This window comes from Dendrobium catenatum, unplaced genomic scaffold (assembly GCF_001605985.2).
Source record: "Dendrobium catenatum unplaced genomic scaffold, ASM160598v2 fragScaff_scaffold_716, whole genome shotgun sequence".
Taxonomy (NCBI): domain Eukaryota; kingdom Viridiplantae; phylum Streptophyta; class Magnoliopsida; order Asparagales; family Orchidaceae; genus Dendrobium; species Dendrobium catenatum.
Genome location: NW_021319178.1, coordinates 14,809,587 through 14,817,984, shown reverse-complemented (window position 1 = coordinate 14,817,984; position 8,398 = coordinate 14,809,587).

Here is an 8,398-nt window from a genome sequence, read left to right as displayed (position 1 = left end):
ATAATATGATCCCCAACATCATTCACACTAACAAACAAGTTTAACGACACATCAGGATCAATAGAAATAGAAACTAAAGTAGGAGAAACAACCATAGCATATCCAACATCTACAACAACAACATGAGAGGTAGACAAGTCATGGGCATCAACAACAGGAGTTAACCAAGAGGTTTCCTTAGCAACAACGGTCGTTGGTTTATGAATAATAGTTAATTCCTTAGCTAAATAAGGATGAAGGCTAACATATTCCATTTTAAAATGGTCCAACGGTTTGCAATGATCACAAAAGAAATGAAATTCCTCCATCATAATATTTTGAATATAGCCAAATTTTTATGAGCCCAATCCAAACACTATTAGGATTTTATTTATTGATATCACTTCCACCAACACTCGACCAATCAAGGGACAACATCTAATCGAATTAGCGTTATCAGTATGAAGGGGATGACCAAATAGCGAACAAAGCCCGTGCAGGATACAGAGAGCGAACAAATGCAAGCAAAATTTGGGAAGGAGGTCCAAATCAAAATAATGGGCAATTCCTAAGAGACATCGAAGAAAGAAGACCATTTAATCAATTTATAACAAATATGAAGGATGAGCAAAAAGTCTGTAATAATCCATATAATTATTCAATGTTATCAACACATGCCTTGGATCCAAAAAGGTAACCGAGAACTCACAGAAAAGTTTTAGATTAAAGAAGAATTTTTTAATTGAATATAGAGCATGCCTTTGATTAAGAAACTTTCCAACCAAAGCGAATTCAAAAGGGATTTCAAGTGTCAGAATCTCATCTTCCAAAATCCAATGTGACGTCATCCCTCGAAAAGTTGAAGTTTTGAGATATCGAAAAGGCAACGAAGAAGAAGCCTCCGAGAGATCATCAAGAAACGATATATAATTAGATTTACTGTTTAAAAAGTTAGGATCGACCAATTTCACTTAATTAACCTCCATTTGAAAAGCAAGGTGGAAAGATCAAGGAAATGAAAACAGGTTAAGCCAAGAAAGTTGAAAAACATAAAAAATGAATAGGAGAAGAATGGTTAAGGTAAGAGAAAACTTTCCTCAGCGAGAGAGTCAGTCTGCGACCAAAAGGTGAACCCCTCCGACAAGGTGAGACGGGTAAGGAAAAACCCTAACAGAGAGCTCGTGAAAAAAAAAAATCTCTTTTTAAATGAAAAAAAAAAAGTTAAAAAAAAATCTCTATTTAAATGGACATTAGTCTTTTGGGGTTATTTAACAATCTCTTATTTCTACATATGGTTACAACAAACTCTACAGTTACTCCATCTTCATGTCCTCTACATCTTTGATTTCTTTGCTGATAGTAATAATGCAATTGAAGTCAGATCTAACGATCAAAGAATATATTCCATGATTGCTAAATATCAAATTTTCTCACTATTTATGTTAAATTGATTAGAATTGCTAAAACTTTTAAAAATTGTCAAAATTAACTCAATTTCATTCATCATCCCAAAGCTTAAAAGTACACTTTTTCATTTCTTTTCCCTTTTAAGAGATTTGAAACTACTCCCACATTTGTTGACAGAGATAGCCCTTCAAAGCCTCTCAATGCCATTATCATATGTTTGTTGATAGATAAGAAAATAACCTTATTATCTTTCTTTCTCGACTAATTTAAATTACCCTTTCATAGTGAGGATAAAAATGTTCAATTTCTCGACTCATCCCAATCATTTTCTACGACCTCCAAAATTATGATATGCTTAACAAAGGGCATTCATTTTCAACTTCACTTGCTAGATTTATCTTTGTTAAGACCCAAGACTTAGAAGGACAATTTCAAAAAAAAATTATATTAAAAAACTGCTTATAAAATAGTATGAAAGTTGTTCCAAACAAAATCTTATTTAACATCAAAGTAAATTATGAGATAGAAACCCTAGCCGCCTCCCGAGCTCTGGCGATTTTCGAGCGCCTCCTCTGTTCTTGTTTTCCCTACTCTTTTCCGCTACTTTGGTGTGGTCTCGCAAGCCTTTTTGTGGCTGGATCGCTTCCTTTCGCTTAGGGGGCCCCCCGGCCCTTGGTCTTTTTCCTTTCTCTGTAAGGATATGGCCTCATCTGCTCATCCCGACGCTTGGGGTGGTCCGCCTCCGGGTTCTGTTGTTTCATCCAAAGGGCTGCTGGTTAATGGTATCCCCGCTACTTCTTCTCGTTCTTTCCGCGATGTTTTAGCTGGATCGGTAACTTCTTTCAACCCTAGCTTATCTCTTACTAAATCCACGGTTAAAGGTGTCCCTGCTTACTGATGTCGGATGAGGACATTCTCAAACTTGCTCTACCCTACCAGTTCACACTTGTAGGGAAATTTACTGTCCGCCGACCCAATCTAGATGCTATTCGTAACTTCTTTGGTAAACTGAAACTTTCTGGTAATTTCTCCATTGGAATGTTAGATGATAGGCATGTTTCTATATAGCTCTCAAACGATTTGGACTATAGTCGTGTTTTTGCCCGCCGTGCGTATTATATTCTTAACTGCCAAATGCAGCTTCTTAAATGGACGCCTTTTTTGACGTTAAGGAAGAGTAGCCAATTGTTCCAATATGGATTTCTTTTCCTAATCTTAGATTGCATTTTTTTAATGCTAATGTTTTACATGCTCTTGGTACTATATTTGGGAGACCCCTTCAAACGGATCAAGCTACGGCATCTCGTTCTCGCCCCTCTATCACTAAAATCTTGGTTGAAATGGATATAACTAAAAAACATCCGAAAGAGGTCTGGATTGGTTCTAGGAATGCGGGTTATATGCAAAAAGTGGAATTTGAAAATGTTCCGGATTTTTGTGCTCATTGCAAAATTCATGGCCATTCGATTGCGGATTGTTTTGTGGCTCACCCAAATCTGAGGGTTAATAGCAAGGTTTCCAAAAAGGTTGATGTTCTGATTCCTCCTGAACGTGACTTGAATTCTGATGTTATCAAATCCTCTGATGATGACATTATTTTATAAGATAAGGTTCCCATGCAAGCTAATAATTACATAGTTGGTCAATATTCTGATTTTTCCTTAAGGATTTGTGAGGAAGGTTTTAAAAGTGGAATATTAAAAGATAAATGAATGGGTGTGGAAACTAGTGGTTATAATTTGGAGGAAGTTTTAAACACTTTGAACATAGCTGTTAACCAAGAAAGGGCTCTTTTAAAGAACGGGGAAATTGATGTGGATAATATGGGGATTGAAGATGATAGTATTCATCATAAAAAGGAAGACTATATTAGTGGGAGTGAAAGTTCTTCTTCTAAACATTTTATTGGTAATAGGGTTTCTAATTGTGATTTGGAGGAAGGTGAAGTTGGTGAAGGGGGTAACATTGAAATATGGATTCCTATGGAAGAATTAAAGGATTCGTCCAAGTCTATGTCTCCATCCAAAGAGAAAAACAAAATTATTGAAATTGGGAACAATTCTCATTCTGAAAAGAAAGGTAAGAATCCTAAGTGCATTTCTAACAGTACCCCTAGAATCACTAGATCTTCTACCCATTCTATTAATGGTTAAAGCTCTCTTATGGAATATTAGAGGTGTGGGTGGCTCTCTATCCAAGGATAGAGTCAAAAACTTGTGTATGATTCATGGTATTCAAATGCTTGTTTTGATGGAACCTTTGATTGCTTCTAATAAAACTGCTTCTATCAAGAGGTTTTTGGGCTTTGACAACTCTTTTGGTAATTGCACCAATAAAATTTGGCTTTTTTGGAATTCGTCTTTTTCTTTAAATATCATAGAGGATTTACCTCAAGTTGTTCATATTAATTTCCCTTTTAATCATACTACTTGCTATGTTTCCTTTATTTATGCTTCCTGCTCTAGGATTGGTAGAAGAACCCTTTGGAATCAGCTTTCTGATTTTGCCTCCACGGTTCTTGGACCTTGGCTTATTGGGGGAGACTTTAATTTCATCTCTTCTCCTAATGAAAGGGTTGGGGGTAAGCCTCCTAAATTTAACAATATGGAGGATTTCAATGATATGATTGGTAATTGCAATCTCATGATATTGGTGTTTCTGGGAACATTTTCGCTTGGAATAAAGGTGTTATGTGGCAAAGACTTGATCGCATTCTTTTTAATAATTTGTGGATTGACTATTTCTCTACTTCTCATGTTACTCACCTCACCTAAACACTATCCAATCATTCTCCATTGCTTTTAAGTTTTTCTAACGTTATTACTAATACTTTCTCCCCTTTTAGATTTCAAAACATGTGGCTCCTCGATGCTTTCTTTTTACAGATTGTTAAGAATAATTGGGAGGCCCCCTTGGCTCCTTCGGATAACGTTTCAGGTATGGTTAGATTTTGGTTTAAACTTAAGAGAATCAAGCAACTTCTTGTTTGGTGGAACAAATGTGTTTTTAAGAACATTTTCACTAATATTTTGGAGGCGAAAGAGGAGGTGAAAAAAGCTGATGAGACCTTTATGAATGATTCCTCCCCCATTAATTTATCTATCCTAAATGATGCTAAAATTTCTTTATATAAGTTGCAGGAAAAAGAAGAAGTTTATTGGAGGCAGAAAGCTTCTTCTAAATTTATTGTGGAAGGTGATCGTAACACTAAATTTTTCCACAACATAGCCAATCACAACAAAATTAGTTGTCAAATTCATAAAATTAGTGGTCCTGAGGGGGATATTATTGAACATCCTGATGCTATTGCCCTCTTAGGGACTGATTTCTTTTTTAAACTTTTTAACTCTAATTTCACTTCTATGTTGGACACTGATTTTTCCTTTATTCCGCTTCTGGTTTCTGAGGAGGTCAATAATTTAATGACTAAAACTCCTTCTATGTATGAGATTAGAGAGAATTTAAATAGTATGAATGCAGAATCGATTGCCGGACCTGATGGCTTTACTAATAATTTTTTTCAAAAATTGTGGGACATTATTAAGAATGATCTTGTTAATGCTGTGTCAGATTTTTTTGGTGGCTCTAATTATCCTAAGTTTTTTACCTCCACTTCTATTGCTCTCATTCCTAAGGCTCAAAATGTTTATTCTTGGAATGATTATAGGCCTATTAGCTTATGTTCTTTTTTTAATAAATTGATTTCTAAAATTTTAATGGGAAGACTTGCTTCTATTCTTCCTAAGATTATTTCGTTGGAACAGTTAGGGTTTGTTAAAGGAAGATCTATATTCGACAACATTTTACTTGCGCATGAATTAATTCATGATTTAGAGAAAAAGGTTGTTGGTGGGAACATTATTTTCAAAATGGACATAACCAAAGCCTATGATAATCTGAATTGGGAGTTTCTTTATGCTGTGTTACGGTCCTTTGGTTTTAACTCTCAATTTATCAGATTAATTAAACATAGCATTGAATTCTGTTATTTTTTCGTTATTATTAATGGCAAACCTCATGGTTTTTTTCGTTCTTCTCATGGCCTTAGACAGGGTGATCCCCTATCTCCAGCTCTTTTCATTATAGAGATGGAATTTTTATCTCGTGGCCTCAACCAGTTTTTTAGAATGAATCCGAGTTTGTATTTTCGGTCTGGTGGTGTGTTGCCTCTGTCTCACCTAAGTTATGTCGATGATTTCATTATATTTGCGAATGGATTTATTTGTAATATTCAAAACCTTTTTAGTTTTCTTGGTATGTTTCAGAAGACTAGTGGGTTAACCTTTAATAAAGCCAAAAGCTCGTTCTTACCGATGAAATATTTAGGATCTCCTTTATTCAAAGGTCGTAAACGGTCGTTTTTATTCAATGATATTTTCAATGTCATTCAAAAGAAACTTAATTCTTGGGCTTTTAATTACTTATCTTATGGTGGTAGACTTGTGCTTATTAAACATGTTCTCTGTTCCATACCTATTTATTTGCTTCACACTATGGTTCCTACTATTAATGTCTCTAAAAGGTTGGAGGTTCTCTTCAACAAATTTCTTTGGGGAGCCAAGGCCGATTCTAAGGCTATCTTATGGGGGTCTTGGAAGAATTGCTCTGGGACTATGGATGAGGGAAAGATTAGATTTAAAACTATCCAAGAGATGGCTCATACTTTCAACTTTAAACTTTGGTTTAATTTTAGAGCTAAGAAGAATCTTTGGGCTAAATTTATGTTTTCTAAATACTATGGGGTTAGACATCCGTTAAATTGTGCCTTCAGATTTGGGTGATTCTCCTAACTGGAAAAGATTGTGCAATATTAAGTGGGAAGCGGAGGATCTCATCCAATGGGGTTTAGGTTGTGGCAATATTTATTTTTGTCAAGATAAGTGGTTGGATAACTTTTCTATCAATAATCTTTTAAATACCCGTTCTACTTCTCTTTGCAAAGTTAAGGAATTCTTTATTAATGACAATTGGAATATGGATTTACTTTACAATTTATTACCTAATTTCATTATCCAATTAATTGTGCGTATTTCTATACATTCGGATATGGAAGATTGTATTATGTCCACTTTTTCTAATGATGGCCTTTTTAGCTCTAAACATGTTTGGAAGTGGATCAAGCAACCTATGCCTACTAACTTCATTAATGTTGCTTATTGGCATAATAGCATTCCTACTACTTACTCTTTTTTGGTGTGGAGAATTTTGCATAACTATCTTCCTGTGATACTTTGCTTATTAAGAAAGGTTTCTTTATTGTGTCTAAATGTCAATGCTGCTACCACCGTGAAATCTTACTTCATGTTTTTTTTCAAGATCCCATTGCGATGAAAGTTTGGATTTATTTTGATAATCTTTTTAAAGTTTTTCCTACCATTAATTGCATTTCTATGAATGATGTTCTTACCGTCTAGTTTATTAAAATTAAAGGTCATATTCACAATATTATTCCTGTTTTGATTTGTTGGTACATTTGGTAGAGTAGAAATGCCTCTAAACATGTTAATGTTAGAATGGATGCGAATACTATCATTTCTAAAATTAAGCATAAAATTGTTTAATTGTTTGTGGCTAAGCTTCTCAAGAACGACTCTTTCAAGGGGTACCAACATTTGGTTAATGAGTTTGGTTTGAGTTTTCTTTCTCCTGTTACTGTTTCTAACAATAGAATCATTTTTTGGGAAAAATCTTTGGAGGGTTGTTTTAAACTTAATACCAATAGTTCCTTTAGTCTCTCTAGTGCTGGGTGTGGTGGCATTATTAGAAACAATAAAGGTTGTGTCATAAAGGCTTTTGCGGGTCCCTCCAATGCTATTAATTCTATTCAGGCTGAGCTGGATAGTTTACTTTACGGAATTAAGCTTTGTATTTCTATTGGTATTACTAATATTTGGGTGGAGGTGGATGCTATGCTTATTATTCACTATATCAATGTTCTGCTAATGCTGACAATTTCTATAAAATTAGGGATATTAAACATTTGTTGTCCCTTTCCTCCTTTACCATTACGCATATTTTAATGGAAGGTAATGCGGTGGCTGATTTACTTGCCAAATGGGGTTGCACTCTTCTTAACTTTGAGGAGTACGATGAGTACAACCTTCCCATTGGTGCTATTGGTCTTGCTAGATTAGATCGTTTGAACCTGCCTTATTTTCGTGTGCATTAGGCTGCCTGCTTTGGTTGTTTTCATGCTGGATTATTCTGTAGCTTGGTGTTTTTCCAGTGTTGTGTATCTGGATGGGGGAGTTATTAATGGCTTTTTCTACTTTCTTTATGTTACCTGCATTCCTGCTACTAAGCATTGTTGGTCCACCTCTATGGTTTGCTGCAAATTTTTGTCTGGGTGCATGGTTATCAAGAAGTTTTTGGCTGAGTTTTGCACTGATGTCCGGAGGGTGTCTGGCTCCCTTTCTTTAAAGTGTATTTCTTACTGTGAGTTCTTGCTGTTGGTGGATATTTTCCTGTTTATTTCTGTGCTTTTCTGGAATGGTTTTTGGGGTCATTTGGTTTTTTCTTTTCTGGAGCCTGGTTGCTGTTTTGGTTCTTATGTGTTTCCTTCGGATCTTTTCCTTCTTACTGGATGGGAAGAAGCATTTGCTTATTTTGTCTCTCTGTATCATGGGAGTGGTTTGGATGTTTCATATTTGTTTGTTCTGGGGCCCTTACTTTTATTCCGGTAACATTTTTAAGCTGGTGAATCTGATGAACTTCCTGTATCATTATAATATGTGTTGCATTTCCATTTGGAAGGGTTTTTACAGCTTCAATAGATGGAGGGAGAATGTTGATTATACGCTTTCTGATGTTATGATTCTTCTAGAGGTAAAAGTCCTTCGTTTCACTAGACTTTCTAAGTTGAATTTCACTGCTTACTTTTGGCTTTGGAGGACAGCCTGTTACTCTCTTATTTCGATACTACATTAAGGCGGTTTCATGGGTTTTTATTATATAAGATGTGCAATCTTTCTTACTTGTTTCTGTTGAGAGTTTTTTGCATGCCTATATTTTT